This window comes from Scyliorhinus torazame, chromosome 5 (genome assembly GCF_047496885.1).
Source record: "Scyliorhinus torazame isolate Kashiwa2021f chromosome 5, sScyTor2.1, whole genome shotgun sequence".
Classification (NCBI taxonomy): Eukaryota; Metazoa; Chordata; class Chondrichthyes; order Carcharhiniformes; family Scyliorhinidae; genus Scyliorhinus; species Scyliorhinus torazame.
The window spans coordinates 29360611-29381198 of record NC_092711.1 but is presented as its reverse complement, the minus strand read 5'-3'; positions in this window follow the sequence as shown (position 1 = coordinate 29381198).

Sequence of the window (20588 nt, the reverse complement as noted above, 5' to 3'; positions counted from 1 at the left end):
AGCAGGGTTTATACAGAGCACACCCTGGCCACACAGAGATGGGAATGTTGACCATGAGATGCAGGGGTTATGCAGAGCACATCCTGGCCACACAGAGATGGGAATGTTGACATGAGCTGCAGGGGTTATACAGAGCACACCCTGGCCACACAGAGATGGGAATGTTGACCAGGAGCTGCAGAGGTTATACAGAGCACATCGTGGCCACACAGAGATGGGAATGTTGACCAGGAGATGGAGGGGTTATACAGAGCATATCCTGACCACACAGTGATGGGAATGTTGACCAAAGTTGCACGGGTTATACCTAGCACATACTGACCACACAGTGATGGGAATGTTGACCAGGAGCAGGGGTATACAGAGCACACCCTGGCCACACACAGGTGGGAATGTTGACCAGGAGCTGCTGGGGTTATACAGAGCACACCCTGGCCACACAGTGATGGGAATGTTGACCAGGAGCAGGGGTATACAGAGCACACACTGGCCACACAGATGGGAAAGTTGACCAGGAGTTGCAGGGGTTATACAGAGCACACACTGGCCACACAGAGATGGGAATGTTGACCAGGAGTTGCAGGGGTTAGACAGAGCACACCCAGGCCACACACAGATGGGAATGTTGACCATTAGCTGCTGGGGTTAGACAGAGCACACCCTGGCCACACAGAGATGGGAATATTGACCAGGAGCTGCAGGGGTTATACAGAGCACACCCAGGCCACACACAGATGGGAATGTTGACCATTAGCTGCTGGGGTTATACAGAGCACACCCTGGCCACACACAGAGGTGGGAAAGTTGACCAGGAGCAGATGTTATACAGAGCACATCCTGGCCACACAGAGATGGGAATGTTGACCAGGAGCAGGGTTTTTACAGAGCACACCTTGGCCACACAGAGATGGGAATGTTGACCAGGAGCAGGGGTTATGCAGAGCACATCCTGGCCACACAGAGATGGGAATGTTAACCAGGAGCTACAGGGGTTATACAGAGCACATCGTGGCCACACAAAGATGGGAATGTTGACCAGGAGATGCAGGGGTTATACAGAGCACATCCTGACCACACAGTGATGGGAATGTTGACCAGGAGTTGCAGGGGTTATACAGAGCACACCCTGGCCACACACAGATGGGAATGTTGACCAGGAGTTGCAGGGGTTATACAGAGCACTCACTGGCCACACAGAGATGGGAATGTTGACCAGGAGCTGCAGGGGTTATACAGAGCACACCCTGGCCACACAGAGAAGGGAATGTTGACCAGGAGCAGGGGTTATACAGAGCACACCCAGGCCACACAGAGAAGTGAATGTTAACCAGGGGCAGGGTTTATACAGAGCACACCCTGGCCACACAGTGATGGGAATGTTGACCAGGAGCTGCAGTGGTTATACAGAGCACATCCTGGCCACACAGAGATGGGAATGTTGACCAGGAGCAGGGGTTATACAGAGCACACCCTGGCCACACAGAGAAGGGAATGTTTACCAGGGGCAGGGTTTATACAGAGCACACCCTGGCCACACAGTGATGGGAATGTTGACCAGGAGATGCAGGGGTTATGCAGAGCACATCCTGACCACACAGAGATGGGAATGTTGACCAGGAGCTGCAGGGGTTATACTGAGCACATCCTGGCTACACAGAGATGGGAATGTTGACCAGGAGCTGCAGGGGTTATACAGAGCACACCCTGGCCACACAGAGATGGGAATGTTGACGAGGAGATGCAGAGGTTATACAGAGCACATCCTGACCACACAGAGATGGGAATGTTGACCATGAGCTGCAGGGGTTATACAGAGCACACCCTGGCCACACAGAAATGGGAATGTTGACCAGGAGCTGAAGGGGTTATACAGAGCACATCGTGGCCACACAGAGATGGGAATGTTGACCAGGAGATGCAGGGGTTATACAGAGAACACCCTGGCCACACAGAGATGGGAATGTTGACCAGGAGCAGAGGTATACAGAGCACACCCTGGCCACACAGATGGGAATGTTGACCAGTAGCTGCAGGGGTGATACAAAGCACACCCTGGCCACACAGAGATGGGAATGTTGACCAGGAGCAGGGGTTATACAGAGCACATCATGGCCACACAGAGATGGGAATGTTGACCAGGAGCTGCAGGGGTTATACAGAGCACACACTGGCCACACAGTGAAGGGAATGTTGACCAGGAGCAGGGGTTATACAGAGCACACCCTGGCCACACAGAGATGGGAATGTTGACCAGGAGCTGCTGGGGTTAGACAGAGCACACACTGGCCACAAAGTGATGGGAATGTTGACCAGGAGCAGGGGGATACGGAGCACACCCTGGCCACACAGATGGGAATGTTGAACAGTAGCTGCAGGGGTTATACAGAGCACACCCTGGCCACACAGAGATGGGAATGTTGACCAGGAGATGGAGGGGTTATACAGAGCACATCCTGACCACACAGTGATGGGAATGTTGACCAAAGTTGCACGGGTTATACCTAGCACATACTGACCACACAGTGATGGGAATGTTGACCAGGAGCAGGGGTATACAGAGCACACCCTGGCCACACACAGGTGGGAATGTTGACCAGGAGCTGCTGGGGTTATACAGAGCACACCCTGGCCACACAGTGATGGGAATGTTGACCAGGAGCAGGGGTATACAGAGCACACACTGGCCACACAGATGGGAAAGTTGACCAGGAGTTGCAGGGGTTATACAGAGCACACACTGGCCACACAGAGATGGGAATGTTGACCAGGAGTTGCAGGGGTTATACAGAGAACACCCAGGCCACACACAGATGGGAATGTTGACCATTAGCTGCTGGGGTTAGACAGAGCACACCCTGGCCACACAGTGATGGGGATGTTGACCAGGAGTTGCAGGGGTTATACAGAGCACACACTGGCCACACAGAGATGGGAATGTTGACCAGGAGATGCAGGTGTTATACAGAGCAAAACCCTGGCCACACACAGATGGGAATGTTGACCATTAGCTGCTGGGGTTAGACAGAGCACACCCTGGCCACACACAGAGGTGGGAAAGTTGACCAGGAGCAGGGTTTATACAGAGCACACCCTGGCCACACAGAGATGGGAATGTTGACCAGGAGATGCAGGGGTTATGCAGAGCACATCCTGGCCACACAGAGATGGGAATGTTGACCATGAGCTGCAGGGGTTACACAGAGCACACCCTGGCCACACAGAGATGGGAATGTTGACCAGGAGCTGCAGGGGTTATACAGAGCACATCGTGGCCACACACAGATGGGAATGTTGACCAGGAGTTGCAGGGGTTATACAGAGCACTCACTGGCCACACAGAGATGGGAATGTTGACCAGGAGCGGCTGGGGTTAGACAGAGCACACCCTGGCCACACAGTGATGGGAATGTTGACCAGGAGCAGGGGTATACAGAGCAAACCCTGGCCACACAGATGGGAATGTTGACCAGGAGTTGCAGGTGTTATACAGAGCACTCCCTGACCACACAGAGGTGGGAATGTTGACCAGGAGCTGCAGGGGTTATACAGAGCACACCCTGGCCACACAGAGAAGGGAATGTTGACCAGGAGCAGGGGTTATACAGAGCACACCCTGGCCACACAGAGAAGGGAATGTTAACCAGGGGCAGGGTTTATACAGAGCACACCCTGCCCACACAAAGATGGGAATGTTGACCAGGAGCATGGGTTATGCAGAGCACATCCTGGCCATACAGAAATGGGAATGTTGACCAGGAGCTGCAGGGGTTATACAGAGCACATCGTGGTCACACAGAGATGGGAATGTTGACCAGGAGATGGAGGGGTTATACAGAGCATATCCTGACCACACAGTGATGGGAATGTTGACCAAAGTTGCACGGGTTATACCTAGCACATACTGACCACACAGTGATGGGAATGTTGACCAGGAGCAGGGGTATACAGAGCACACCCTGGCCACACACAGGTGGGAATGTTGACCAGGAGCTGCTGGGGTTATACAGAGCACACCCTGGCCACACAGTGATGGGAATGTTGACCAGGAGCAGGGGTATACAGAGCACACACTGGCCACACAGATGGGAAAGTTGACCAGGAGTTGCAGAGGTTATACAGAGCACACACTGGCCACACAGAGATGGGAATGTTGACCAGGAGTTGCAGGGGTTAGACAGAGCACACCCAGGCCACACACAGATGGGAATGTTGACCATTAGCTGCTGGGGTTAGACAGAGCACACCCTGGCCACACAGAGATGGGAATATTGACCAGGAGCTGCAGGGGTTATACAGAGCACACCCAGGCCACACACAGATGGGAATGTTGACCATTAGCTGCTGGGGTTATACAGAGCACACCCTGGCCACACACAGAGGTGGGAAAGTTGACCAGGAGCAGATGTTATACAGAGCACATCTTGGCCACACAGAGATGGGAATGTTGACCAGGAGCAGGGTTTTTACAGAGCACACCCTGGCCACACAGAGATGGGAATGTTGACCAGGAGCAGGGGTTATGCAGAGCACATCCTGGCCACACAGAGATGGGAATGTTAACCAGGAGCTACAGGGGTTATACAGAGCACATCGTGGCCACACAAAGATGGGAATGTTGACCAGGAGATGCAGGGGTTATACAGAGCACATCCTGACCACACAGTGATGGGAATGTTGACCAGGAGTTGCAGGGGTTATACAGAGCACACCCTGGCCACACACAGATGGGAATGTTGACCAGGAGTTGCAGGGGTTATACAGAGCACATCCTGGCCACACAGAGAAGGGAATGTTGACCAGGAGCAGGGGTTATACAGAGCACACCCAGGCCACACAGAGAAGTGAATGTTAACCAGGGGCAGGGTTTATACAGAGCACACCCTGGCCACACAGTGATGGGAATGTTGACCAGGAGCTGCAGTGGTTATACAGAGCACATCCTGGCCACACAGAGATAGGAATGTTGACCAGGAGCAGGGGTTATACAGAGCACACCCTGGCCACACAGAGAAGGGAATGTTTACCAGGGGCAGGGTTTATACAGAGCACACCCTGGCCACACAGTGATCGAATGTTGACCAGGAGATGCAGGGGTTATGCAGAGCACATCCTGACCACACAGAGATGGGAATGTTGACCAGGAGCTGCAGGGGTTATACTGAGCACATCCTGGCTACACAGAGATGGGAATGTTGACCAGGAGCTGCAGGGGTTATACAGAGCACACCCTGGCCACACAGAGATGGGAATGTTGACGAGGAGATGCAGAGGTTATACAGAGCACATCCTGACCACACAGAGATGGGAATGTTGACCATGAGCTGCAGGGGTTATACAGAGCACACCCTGGCCACACAGAAATGGGAATGTTGACCAGGAGCTGCAGGGGTTATGCAGAGCACATCCTGGCCATACAGAAATGGGAATGTTGACCAGGAGCTGAAGGGGTTATACAGAGCACATCGTGGCCACACAGAGATGGGAATGTTGACCAGGAGATGCAGGGGTTATACAGAGAACACCCTGGCCACACAGAGATGGGAATGTTGACCAGGAGCAGAGGTATACAGAGCACACCCTGGCCACACAGATGGGAATGTTGACCAGTAGCTGCAGGGGTGATACAGAGCACACCCTGGCCACACAGAGATGGGAATGTTGACCAGGAGCAGGGGTTATACAGAGCACATCATGGCCACACAGAGATGGGAATGTTGACCAGGAGCTGCAGGGGTTATACAGAGCACACCCTCGCCACACAGAGATGGGAATGTTGACCAGGAGCTGCTGGGGTTAGACAGAGCCCACACTGGCCACAAAGAGATGGGAATGTTGACCAGGAGCAGGGGTATACAGAGCACACCCTGGCCACACACAGGTGGGAATGTTGACCAGGAGCTGCTGGGGTTATACAGAGCACACCCTGGCCACACAGTGATGGGAATGTTGACCAGGAGCAGGGGTATACAGAGCACACACTGGCCACACAGATGGGAAAGTTGACCAGGAGTTGCAGGGGTTATACAGAGCACACACTGGCCACACAGAGATGGGAATGTTGACCAGGAGTTGCAGGGGTTATACAGAGAACACCCAGGCCACACACAGATGGGAATGTTGACCATTAGCTGCTGGGGTTAGACAGAGCACACCCTGGCCACACAGTGATGGGGATGTTGACCAGGAGTTGCAGGGGTTATACAGAGCACACACTGGCCACACAGAGATGGGAATGTTGACCAGGAGATGCAGGTGTTATACAGAGCACACCCTGGCCACACACAGATGGGAATGTTGACCAGGAGTTGCAGGGGTTATACAGAGCACTCACTGGCCACACAGAGATGGGAATGTTGACCAGGAGCTGCAGGGGTTATACAGAGCACACCCTGGCCACACAGAGAAGGGAATGTTGACCAGGAGCAGGGGTTATACAGAGCACACCCAGGCCACACAGAGAAGTGAATGTTAACCAGGGGCAGGGGTTATACAGAGCACACCCTGGCCACACAGTGATGGGAATGTTGACCAGGAGCTGCAGTGGTTATACAGAGCACATCCTGGCCACACAGAGATGGGAATGTTGACCAGGAGCAGGGGTTATACAGAGCTCACCCTGGCCACACAGAGAAGGGAATGTTTACCAGGGGCAGGGTTTATACAGAGCACACCCTGGCCACACAGTGATGGGAATGTTGACCAGGAGATGCAGGGGTTATGCAGAGCACATCCTGACCACACAGAGATGGGAATGTTGACCAGGAGCTGCAGGGGTTATACTGAGCACATCCTGGCTACACAGAGATGGGAATGTTGACCAGGAGCTGCAGGGGTTATACAGAGCACACCCTGGCCACACAGAGATGGGAATGTTGACGAGGAGATGCAGAGGTTATACAGAGCACATCCTGACGACACAGAGATGGGAATGTTGACCATGAGCTGCAGGGGTTATACAGAGCACACCCTGGCCACACAGAAATGGGAATGTTGACCAGGAGCTGAAGGGGTTATACAGAGCACATCGTGGCCACACAGAGATGGGAATGTTGACCAGGAGATGCAGGGGTTATACAGAGAACACCCTGGCCACACAGAGATGGGAATGTTGACCAGGAGCAGAGGTATACAGAGCACACCCTGGCCACACAGATGGGAATGTTGACCAGTAGCTGCAGGGGTGATACAGAGCACACCCTGGCCACACAGAGATGGGAATGTTGACCAGGAGCAGGGGTTATACAGAGCACATCATGGCCACACAGAGATGGGAATGTTGACCAGGAGCTGCAGGGGTTATACAGAGCACACCCTGGCCACACAGTGAAGGGAATGTTGACCAGGAGCAGGGGTTATACAGAGCACACCCTGGCCACACAGAGATGGGAATGTTGACCAGGAGCTGCTGGGGTTAGACAGAGCACACACTGGCCACAAAGAGATGGGAATGTTGACCAGGAGCAGGGGTATACGGAGCACACCCTGGCCACACAGATGGGAATGTTGAACAGTAGCTGCAGGGGTTATACAGAGCACACCCTGGCCACACAGAGATGGGAATGTTGACCAGGAGATGGAGGGGTTATACAGAGCACATCCTGACCACACAGTGATGGGAATGTTGACCAAAGTTGCACGGGTTATACCTAGCACATACTGACCACACAGTGATGGGAATGTTGACCAGGAGCAGGGGTATACAGAGCACACCCTGGCCACACACAGGTGGGAATGTTGACCAGGAGCTGCTGGGGTTATACAGAGCACTCACTGGCCACACAGAGATGGGAATGTTGACCAGGAGCTGCAGGGGTTATACAGAGCACACCCTGGCCACACAGAGAAGGGAATGTTGACCAGGAGCAGGGGTTATACAGAGCACACCCAGGCCACACAGAGAAGTGAATGTTAACCAGGGGCAGGGGTTATACAGAGCACACCCTGGCCACACAGTGATGGGAATGTTGACCAGGAGCTGCAGTGGTTATACAGAGCACATCCTGGCCACACAGAGATGGGAATGTTGACCAGGAGCAGGGGTTATACAGAGCTCACCCTGGCCACACAGAGAAGGGAATGTTTACCAGGGGCAGGGTTTATACAGAGCACACCCTGGCCACACAGTGATGGGAATGTTGACCAGGAGATGCAGGGGTTATGCAGAGCACATCCTGACCACACAGAGATGGGAATGTTGACCAGGAGCTGCAGGGGTTATACTGAGCACATCCTGGCTACACAGAGATGGGAATGTTGACCAGGAGCTGCAGGGGTTATACAGAGCACACCCTGGCCACACAGAGATGGGAATGTTGACGAGGAGATGCAGAGGTTATACAGAGCACATCCTGACGACACAGAGATGGGAATGTTGACCATGAGCTGCAGGGGTTATACAGAGCACACCCTGGCCACACAGAAATGGGAATGTTGACCAGGAGCTGAAGGGGTTATACAGAGCACATCGTGGCCACACAGAGATGGGAATGTTGACCAGGAGATGCAGGGGTTATACAGAGAACACCCTGGCCACACAGAGATGGGAATGTTGACCAGGAGCAGAGGTATACAGAGCACACCCTGGCCACACAGATGGGAATGTTGACCAGTAGCTGCAGGGGTGATACAGAGCACACCCTGGCCACACAGAGATGGGAATGTTGACCAGGAGCAGGGGTTATACAGAGCACATCATGGCCACACAGAGATGGGAATGTTGACCAGGAGCTGCAGGGGTTATACAGAGCACACCCTGGCCACACAGTGAAGGGAATGTTGACCAGGAGCAGGGGTTATACAGAGCACACCCTGGCCACACAGAGATGGGAATGTTGACCAGGAGCTGCTGGGGTTAGACAGAGCACACACTGGCCACAAAGAGATGGGAATGTTGACCAGGAGCAGGGGTATACGGAGCACACCCTGGCCACACAGATGGGAATGTTGAACAGTAGCTGCAGGGGTTATACAGAGCACACCCTGGCCACACAGAGATGGGAATGTTGACCAGGAGATGGAGGGGTTATACAGAGCACATCCTGACCACACAGTGATGGGAATGTTGACCAAAGTTGCACGGGTTATACCTAGCACATACTGACCACACAGTGATGGGAATGTTGACCAGGAGCAGGGGTATACAGAGCACACCCTGGCCACACACAGGTGGGAATGTTGACCAGGAGCTGCTGGGGTTATACAGAGCACACCCTGGCCACACAGTGATGGGAATGTTGACCAGGAGCAGGGGTATACAGAGCACACACTGGCCACACAGATGGGAAAGTTGACCAGGAGTTGCAGGGGTTATACAGAGCACACACTGGCCACACAGAGATGGGAATGTTGACCAGGAGTTGCAGGGGTTATACAGAGAACACCCAGGCCACACACAGATGGGAATGTTGACCATTAGCTGCTGGGGTTAGACAGAGCACACCCTGGCCACACAGTGATGGGGATGTTGACCAGGAGTTGCAGGGGTTATACAGAGCACACACTGGCCACACAGAGATGGGAATGTTGACCAGGAGATGCAGGTGTTATACAGAGCAAAACCCTGGCCACACACAGATGGGAATGTTGACCATTAGCTGCTGGGGTTAGACAGAGCACACCCTGGCCACACACAGAGGTGGGAAAGTTGACCAGGAGCAGGGTTTATACAGAGCACACCCTGGCCACACAGAGATGGGAATGTTGACCAGGAGATGCAGGGGTTATGCACAGCACATCCTGGCCACACAGAGATGGGAATGTTGACCATGAGCTGCAGGGGTTACACAGAGCACACCCTGGCCACACAGAGATGGGAATGTTGACCAGGAGCTGCAGGGGTTATACAGAGCACATCGTGGCCACACACAGATGGGAATGTTGACCAGGAGTTGCAGGGGTTATACAGAGCACTCACTGGCCACACAGAGATGGGAATGTTGACCAGGAGCGGCTGGGGTTAGACAGAGCACACCCTGCCACACAGTGATGGGAATGTTGACCAGGAGCAGGGGTATACAGAGCAAACCCTGGCCACACAGATGGGAATGTTGACCAGGTGTTGCAGGTGTTATACAGAGCACCCCCTGACCACACAGAGGTGGGAATGTTGACCAGGAGCTGCAGGGGTTATACAGAGCACACCCTGGCCACACAGAGAAGGGAATGTTGACCAGGAGCAGGGGTTATACAGAGCACACCCTGGCCACACAGAGAAGGGAATGTTAACCAGGGGCAGGGTTTATACAGAGCACACCCTGCCCACACAAAGATGGGAATGTTGACCAGGAGATTTAGGGGTTATGCAGAGCACACCCTGGCCACACAGTGATGGGAATGTTGACCAGGAGCTGCAGGGGTTATACAGAGCACATCCTGGCTACACAGAGATGGGAATGTTGACCATGAGCTGCAGGGGTTATACAGAGCACACCCTGGCCACACAGAGATGGGAATGTTGACCAGGAGCATGGGTTATGCAGAGCACATCCTGGCCATACAGAAATGGGAATGTTGACCAGGAGCTGCAGGGGTTATACAGAGCACATCGTGGCCACACAGAGATGGGAATGTTGACCAGGAGATGGAGGGGTTATACAGAGCATATCCTGACCACACAGTGATGGGAATGTTGACCAAAGTTGCACGGGTTATACCTAGCACATACTGACCACACAGTGATGGGAATGTTGACCAGGAGCAGGGGTATACAGAGCACACCCTGGCCACACACAGGTGGGAATGTTGACCAGGAGCTGCTGGGGTTATACAGAGCACACCCTGGCCACACAGTGATGGGAATGTTGACCAGGAGCAGGGGTATACAGAGCACACACTGGCCACACAGATGGGAAAGTTGACCAGGAGTTGCAGGGGTTATACAGAGCACACAATGGCCACACAGAGATGGGAATGTTGACCAGGAGTTGCAGGGGTTAGACAGAGCACACCCAGGCCACACACAGATGGGAATGTTGACCATTAGCTGCTGGGGTTATACAGAGCACACCCTGGCCACACACAGAGGTGGGAAAGTTGACCAGGAGCAGATGTTATACAGAGCACATCCTGGCCACACAGAGATGGGAATGTTGACCAGGAGCAGGGTTTTTACAGAGCACACCCTGGCCACACAGAGATGGGAATGTTGACCAGGAGCAGGGGTTATGCAGAGCACATCCTGGCCACACAGAGATGGGAATGTTAACCAGGAGCTACAGGGGTTATACAGAGCACATCGTGGCCACACAAAGATGGGAATGTTGACCAGGAGATGCAGGGGTTATACAGACCACATCCTGACCACACAGTGATGGGAATGTTGACCAGGAGTTGCAGGGGTTATACAGAGCACACCCTGGCCACACACAAATGGGAATGTTGACCAGGAGTTGCAGGGGTTATACAGAGCACTCACTGGCCACACAGAGATGGGAATGTTGACCAGGAGCTGCAGGGGTTATACAGAGCACACCCTGGCCACACAGAGAAGGGAATGTTGACCAGGAGCAGGGGTTATACAGAGCACACCCAGTCCACACAGAGAAGTGAATGTTAACCAGGGGCAGGGTTTATACAGAGCACACCCTGGCCACACAGTGATGGGAATGTTGACCAGGAGCTGCAGTGGTTATACAGAGCACATCCTGGCCACACAGAGATGGGAATGTTGACCAGGAGCAGGGGTTATACAGAGCACACCCTGGCCACACAGAGAAGGGAATGTTTACCAGGGGCAGGGTTTATACAGAGCACACCCTGGCCACACAGTGATGGGAATGTTGACCAGGAGATGCAGGGGTTATGCAGTGCACATCCTGACCACACAGAGATGGGAATGTTGACCAGGAGCTGCAGGGGTTATACTGAGCACATCCTGGCTACACAGAGATGGGAATGTTGACCAGGAGCTGCAGGGGTTATACAGAGCACACCCTGGCCACACAGAGATGGGAATGTTGACGAGGAGATGCAGAGGTTATACAGAGCACATCCTGACCACACAGAGATGGGAATGTTGACCATGAGCTGCAGGGGTTATACAGAGCACACCCTGGCCACACAGAAATGGGAATGTTGACCAGGAGCTGCAGGGGTTATGCAGAGCACATCCTGGCCATACAGAAATGGGAATGTTGACCAGGAGCTGAAGGGGTTATACAGAGCACATCGTGGCCACACAGAGATGGGAATGTTGACCAGGAGATGCAGGGGTTATACAGAGAACACCCTGGCCACACAGAGATGGGAATGTTGACCAGGAGCAGAGGTATACAGAGCACACCCTGGCCACACAGATGGGAATGTTGACCAGTAGCTGCAGGGGTGATACAGAGCACACCCTGGCCACACAGAGATGGGAATGTTGACCAGGAGCAGGGGTTATACAGAGCACATCATGGCCACACAGAGATGGGAATGTTGACCAGGAGCTGCAGGGGTTATACAGAGCACACCCTGGCCACACAGTGAAGGGAATGTTGACCAGGAGCAGGGGTTATACAGAGCACACCCTGGCCACACAGAGATGGGAATGTTGACCAGGAGCTGCTGGGGTTAGACAGAGCAAAACCCTGGCCACACACAGATGGGAATGTTGACCATTAGCTGCTGGGGTTAGACAGAGCACACCCTGGCCACACACAGAGGTGGGAAAGTTGACCAGGAGCAGGGTTTATACAGAGCACACCCTGGCCACACAGAGATGGGAATGTTGACCAGGAGATGCAGGGGTTATGCACAGCACATCCTGGCCACACAGGGATGGGAATGTTGACCATGAGCTGCAGGGGTTACACAGAGCACACCCTGGCCACACAGAGATGGGAATGTTGACCAGGAGCTGCAGGGGTTATACAGAGCACATCGTGGCCACACACAGATGGGAATGTTGACCAGGAGTTGCAGGGGTTATACAGAGCACTCACTGGCCACACAGAGATGGGAATGTTGACCAGGAGCGACTGGGGTTAGACAGAGCACACCCTGGCCACACAGTGATGGGAATGTTGACCAGGAGCAGGGGTATACAGAGCAAACCCTGGCCACACAGATGGGAATGTTGACCAGGAGTTGCAGGTGTTATACAGAGCACTCCCTGACCACACAGAGGTGGGAATGATGACCAGGAGCTGCAGGGGTTATACAGAGCACACCCTGGCCACACAGAGAAGGGAATGTTGACCAGGAGCAGGGGTTATACAGAGCACACCCTGGCCACACAGAGAAGGGAATGTTAACCAGGGGCAGGGTTTATACAGAGCACACCCTGGCCACACAGTGATGGGAATGTTGACCAGGAGCTGCAGGGGTTATACAGAGCACATCCTGGCTACACAGAGATGGGAATGTTGACCATGAGCTGCAGGGGTTATACAGAGCACACCCTGGCCACACAGAGATGGGAATGTTGACCAGTTGCATGGGTTATGCAGAGCACACCCTGGCCATACATAAATGGGAATGTTGACCAGGAGCTGCAGGGGTTATACAGAGCACATCGTGGCCACACAGAGATGGGAATGTTGACCAGGAGATGGAGGGGTTATACAGAGCATATCCTGACCACACAGTGATGGAAATGTTGACCAAAGTTGCACGGGTTATACCTAGCACATACTGACCACACAGTGATGGGAATGTTGACCAGGAGCAGGGGTATACAGAGCACACCCTGGCCACACACAGGTGGGAATGTTGACCAGGAGCTGCTGGGGTTATACAGAGCACACCCTGGCCACACAGTGATGGGAATGTTGACCAGGAGCAGGGGTATACAGAGCACACACTGGCCACACAGATGGGAAAGTTGACCAGGAGTTGCAGGGGTTATACAGAGCACACACTGGCCACACAGAGATGGGAATGTTGACCAGGAGTTGCAGGGGTTAGACAGAGCACACCCAGGCCACACACAGATGGGAATGTTGACCATTAGCTGCTGGGGTTATACAGAGCACACCCTGGCCACACACAGAGGTGGGAAAGTTGACCAGGAGCAGATGTTATACAGAGCACATCCTGGCCACACAGAGATGGGAATGTTGACCAGGAGCAGGGTTTTTACAGAGCACACCCTGGCCACACAGAGATGGGAATGTTGACCAGTAGTTGCAGGGGTTATACAGAGCACACCCTGGCCACACACAGATGGGAATGTTGACCAGGAGTTGCAGGGATTATACAGAGCACTCTCTGGCCACACAGAGATGGGAATGTTGACCGGGAGCTGCAGGGGTTATACAGAGCACACCCTGGCCACACAGAGAAGGGAATGTTGACCAGGAGCAGGGGTTATACAGAGCACACCCAGGCCACACAGAGAAATGAATGTTAACCAGGGGCAGGGTTTATACAGAGCACACCCTGGCCACACAGTGATGGGAATGTTGACCAGGAGCTGCAGTGGTTATACAGAGCACATCCTGGCCACACAGAGATGGGAATGTTGACCAGGAGCAGTGGTTATACAGAGCACACCCTGGCCACACAGAGAAGGGGATGTTTACCAGGGGCAGGGTTTATACAGAGCACACCCTGGCCACACAGTGATGGGAATGTTGACCAGGAGATGCAGGGGTTATGCAGAGCACATCCTGACCACACAGAGATGGGAATGTTGACCAGGAGCTGCAGGGGTTATACTGAGCACATCCTGGCTACACAGAGATGGGAATGTTGACCAGGAGCTGCAGGGGTTATACTGAGCACACCCTGGCCACACAGAGATGGGAATGTAGACGAGGAGATGCAGAGGTTATACAGAGCACATCCTGACCACACAGAGATGGGAATGTTGACCATGAGCTGCAGGGGTTATACAGAGCACACCCTGGCCACACAGAAATGGGAATGTTGACCAGGAGCTGCAGGGGTTATGCAGAGCACATCCTGGCCATACAGAAATGGGAATGTTGACCAGGAGCTGAAGGGGTTATACAGAGCACATCGTGGCCACACAGAGATGGGAATGTTGACCAGGAGATGCAGGGGTTATACAGAGAACACCCTGGCCACACAGAGATGGGAATGTTGACCAGGAGCAGAGGTATACAGAGCACACCCTGGCCACACAGATGGGAATGTTGACCAGTAGCTGCAGGGGTGATACAGAGCACACCCTGGCCACACAGAGATGGGAATGTTGACCAGGAGCAGGGGTTATACAGAGCACATCATGGCCACACAGAGATGGGAATGTTGACCAGGAGCTGCAGGGGTTATACAGAGCACACCCTGGCCACACAGTGAAGGGAATGTTGACCAGGAGCAGGGGTTATACAGAGCACACCCTGGCCACACAGAGATGGGAATGTTGACCAGGAGCTGCTGGGGTTAGACAGAGCCCACACTGGCCACAAAGAGATGGGAATGTTGACCAGGAGCAGGGGTATACAGAGCACACCCTGGCCACACACAGGTGGGAATGTTGACCAGGAGCTGCTGGGGTTATACAGAGCACACCCTGGCCACACAGTGATGGGAATGTTGACCAGGAGCAGGGGTATACAGAGCACACACTGGCCACACAGATGGGAAAGTTGACCAGGAGTTGCAGGGGTTATACAGAGCACACACTGGCCACACAGAGATGGGAATGTTGACCAGGAGTTGCAGGGGTTATACAGAGAACACCCAGGCCACACACAGATGGGAATGTTGACCATTAGCTGCTGGGGTTAGACAGAGCACACCCTGGCCACACAGTGATGGGGATGTTGACCAGGAGTTGCAGGGGTTATACAGAGCACACACTGGCCACACAGAGATGGGAATGTTGACCAGGAGATGCAGGTGTTATACAGAGCAAAACCCTGGCCACACACAGATGGGAATGTTGACCATTAGCTGCTGGGGTTAGACAGAGCACACCCTGGCCACACACAGAGGTGGGAAAGTTGACCAGGAGCAGGGTTTATACAGAGCACACCCTGGCCACACAGAGATGGGAATGTTGACCAGGAGATGCAGGGGTTATGCAGAGCACATCCTGGACACACAGAGATGGGAATGTTGACCATGAGCTGCAGGGGTTACACAGAGCACAACTTGGCCACACAGAGATGGGAATGTTGACCAGGAGCTGCAGGGGTTATACAGAGCACATCGTGGCCACACACAGATGGGAATGTTGACCAGGAGTTGCAGGGGTTATACAGAGCACTCACTGGCCACACAGAGATGGGAATGTTGACCAGGAGCGGCTGGGGTTAGACAGAGCACACCCTGGCCACACAGTGATGGGAATGTTGACCAGGAGCAGGGGTATACAGAGCAAACCCTGGCCACACAGATGGTAATGTTGACCAGGAGTTGCAGGTGTTATACAGAGCACTCCCTGACCACACAAAGGTGGATATGTTGACCAGGAGCTGCAGGGGTTATACAGAGCACACCCTGGCCACACAGAGAAGGGAATGTTGACCAGGAGCAGGGGTTATACAGAGCACACCCTGGCCACACAGAGAAGGGAATGTTAACCAGGGGCAGGGTTTATACAGAGCACACCCTGCCCACACAGAGATGGGAATGTTGACCAGGAGATGCAGGGGTTATGCAGAGCACACCCTGGCCACACAGTGATGGGAATGTTGACCAGGAGCTGCAGGGGTTATACAGAGCACATCCTGGCTACACAGAGATGGGAATGTTGACCATGAGCTGCAGGGGTTATACAGAGCACACCCTGGCCACACAGAGAAGGGAATGTTGACCAGGAGCATGGGTTATGCAGAACACATCCTGGCCATACAGAAATGGGAATGTTGACCAGGAGCTGAAGGCGTTATACAGAGCACATCGTGGCCACACAGAGATGAGAATGTTGACCAGGAGATGCAGGGGTTATACAGAGAACACCCTGGCCACACACTGATGGGAATGTTGATCAGGAGCTGCTGGGGTTAGACAGAGCACACCCTGGCCACACAGAGATGGGAATGTTGACCAGGAGCAGAGGTATACAGAGCACACCCTGGCCACACAGATGGGAATGTTGACCAGTAGCTGCAGGGGTGATACAGAGCACACCCTGGCCACACAGAGATGGGAATGTTGACCAGGAGCAGGGGTTATACAGAGCACATCATGGCCACACAGAGATGGGAATGTTGACCAGGAGCTGCAGGGGTTATACAGAGCACACCCTGGCCACACAGTGAAGGGAATGTTGACCAGGAGCAGGGGTTATACAGAGCACACCCTGGCCACACAGAGATGGGAATGTTGACCAGGAGCAGGGGTTATACAGAGCACACCCTGGCCACACAGAGATGGGAATGTTGATCAGGAGCTGCTGGGGTTAGACAGAGCACACCCTGGCCACACAGAGATGGGAATGTTGACCAGGAGCAGAGGTATACAGAGCACACGCTGGCCACACAGATGGGAATGTTGACCAGTAGCTGCAGGGGTGATACAGAGCACACCCTGGCCACACAGAGATGGGAATGTTGACCAGGAGCAGGGGTTATACAGAGCACATCATGGCCACACAGAGATGGGAATGTTGACCAGGAGCTGCAGGGGTTATACAGAGCACACCCTGGCCACACAGTGAAGGGAATGTTGACCAGGAGCAGGGGTTATACAGAGCACACCCTGGCCACACAGAGATGGGAATGTTGACCAGGAGCTGCTGGGGTTAGACAGAGCACACACTGGCCACAAAGAGATGGGAATGTTGACCAACGAGCAGGGGTATACGGAGCACACCCTGGCCACACAGATGGGAATGTTGAACAGTAGCTGCAGGGGTTATACAGAGCACACCCTGGCCACACAGAGATGGGATTGTTGACCAGGAGCAGGGGTATACAGAGCACACTCTGGCCACACAGATGGGAATGTTGATCAGTAGCTGCAGGGGTTATATAGAGCACACCCTGGCCACACAGAGATGGGAATGTTGACCATGAGCAGGGACATACAGAGCACACTCTGACCACACAGAGGTGGGAATGTTGACCAGGAGCTGCAGGTGTTATACAGAGTACACCCTGGCCACACACAGAGGTAGGAATGTTGACCATGAGCAGGGACATACAGAGCACACCCTGGCCACACAGATGGGAATGTTGACCAGGGGCAGGGGTTATACAGAGCACACCCTGGCCACACAGAGATGGGAATGTTGGCCATGAGCTGCAGGGATTATACAGAGCACACCCTGACCACACAGATATGGGAATGTTGACCAGGAGCTGTAGGGGTTATACAGAGCACACCCTGGCCACACAGAGAAGGGATTGTTGACCAGGAGCAGGGGTTATACAGAGCACACCCTGGCCACACAGAGAAGGGAATGTTGACCAGGAGCAGGGTTTATACAGAGCACACCCTGGCCACACAGAGATGGGAATGTTGACCATGAGATGCAGGGGTTATGCAGAGCACATCCTGGCCACACAGAGATGGGAATGTTGACCAGGAACTGCAGGTGTTATACAGAGCACATCGTGGTCACACAGAGATGGGAATGTTGACCAGGAGATGCAGGGGTTATACAGAGCACACCCAGGCCACACACAGATGGGAATGTTGACCATTAGCTGCTGGGGTTAGACAGTGCACACCCTGGCCACACAGTGATGGGATGTTGACCAGGAGCAGGGGTATACAGAGCACACCCTGGCCACACAGATGGGAATGTTGACCAGGAGTTGCAGGAGTTATACAGAGCACAGCATGGCCACACAGAGATGGGAATGTTGACCATGAGATGCAGGGGTTATACAGAGCACATACTGACCACACAGTGATGGGAATATTGACCAGGAGCAGGGGTATACAGAGCACACCCTGGCCACACACAGATGGGAATGTTGACCAGGAGCTGCAGGGGTTAGACAGAGCACACCCTGGCCACACACAGGTGGGAATGTTGACCAGGAGCTGCTGGGGTTAGACAGAGCACACCCTGGCCACACAGTGATGGGAATGTTGACCAGGAGCAGGGGTATACAGAGCACACTCTGGCCACACAGATGGGAATGTTGACCAGGAGTTGCAGGAGTTATACAGAGCACAGCATGGCCACACAGAGATGGGAATGTTGACCATGAGATGCAGGGGTTATACAGAGAACACCCTGGCCACACACAGATGGGAATGTTGACCAGGAGATGGTGGGGTTATACTGAGCACATCCTGACCACACAGTGATGGGAATGTTGACCAAAGTTGCACGGGTTATACAGAGCACATACTGACCACACAGTGATGGGAATGTTGACCAGGAGCAGGGGTATACAGAGCACACCCTGGCCACACACAGGTGGGAATGTTGACCAGGAGCTGCTGGGGTTAGACAGAGCACACACTGGCCACACAGAAATGGGAATGTTGACCAGGAGCTGCAGGGGTTATACAGAGCACACCCAGGCCACACACAGATGGGAATGTTGACCAGGAGTTGCAGGGGTTATACAGAGCACACACTGGCCACACAGAAATGGGAATGTTGACCAGGAGTTGCAGGGGTTATACAGAGCACACAATGGCAACACAGAAATGGGAATGTTGACCAGGAGTTGCAGGGGTTATACAGAGCACACACTGGCCACACTGAAATGGGAATGTTGACCAGGAGCTGCAGGGGTTATACAGAGCACACCCAGGCCACACACAGATGGGATGTTGACCAGGAGCAGGGGTATACAGAGCACACCCTGGCCACACAGACGGAAATGTTGACCAGGAGTTGCAGGGGTTATACAGAGCACACCCTGACCACACAGAGGTGGGTATGTTGACCAGGAGCTGCAGGGGTTATACAGAGCACACCCTGGCCACACACAGAGGTGGGAATGTTGACTAGTCGCAGATGTTATACAGAGTACACCCTGGCCACACAGAGAAGGGAATGTTGACCAGGAGCAGGGTTTATACAGAGCACACCCTGGCTACACAGAGATGGGAATGTTGACCAGGAGATGCAGGGGTTATGCCGAGCACATCCTGGCCACACAGAGATGGGAATGTTGACCATGAGCTGCAGGGGTTAAACAGAGCACACCCTGGCCACACAGAGATGGGAATGTTGACCAGGAGCAGGTGTTATGCAGAGCACATCCTGGCCACACAGAGATGGGAATGTTAACCAGGAGCTACAGGGGTTATACAGAGCACATCGTGGCCACACAATGATGGGAATGTTGACCAGGAGATGCAGGGGTTATACAGAGCACACCCTGGCCACACAGAGAAGGGAATGTTGACCAGGAGTTGCAGGGGTTATACAGAGCACATCCTAACCACACGGTGATGGGAATGTTGACCAGGAGCAGGGGTACACAGAGCACACCCTGGCCACACACAGATGGGAATGTTAACCAGGAGTTGCAGGGGTGATACAGAGCACACACAGGCCACACAGAGATGGGAATGTTGACCAGGAGCGGCTGAGGTTAGACAGAGCACACCCTGGCCACACAGTGATGGGAATGTTGACCATGAGCAGGGACATACAGAGCACACCCTGGCCACACAGATGGGAATGTTGACCAGGGGCAGGGGTTATACAGAGCACACCCTGGCCACACAGAGATGGGAATGTTGGCCATGAGCTGCAGGGATTATACAGAGCACACCCT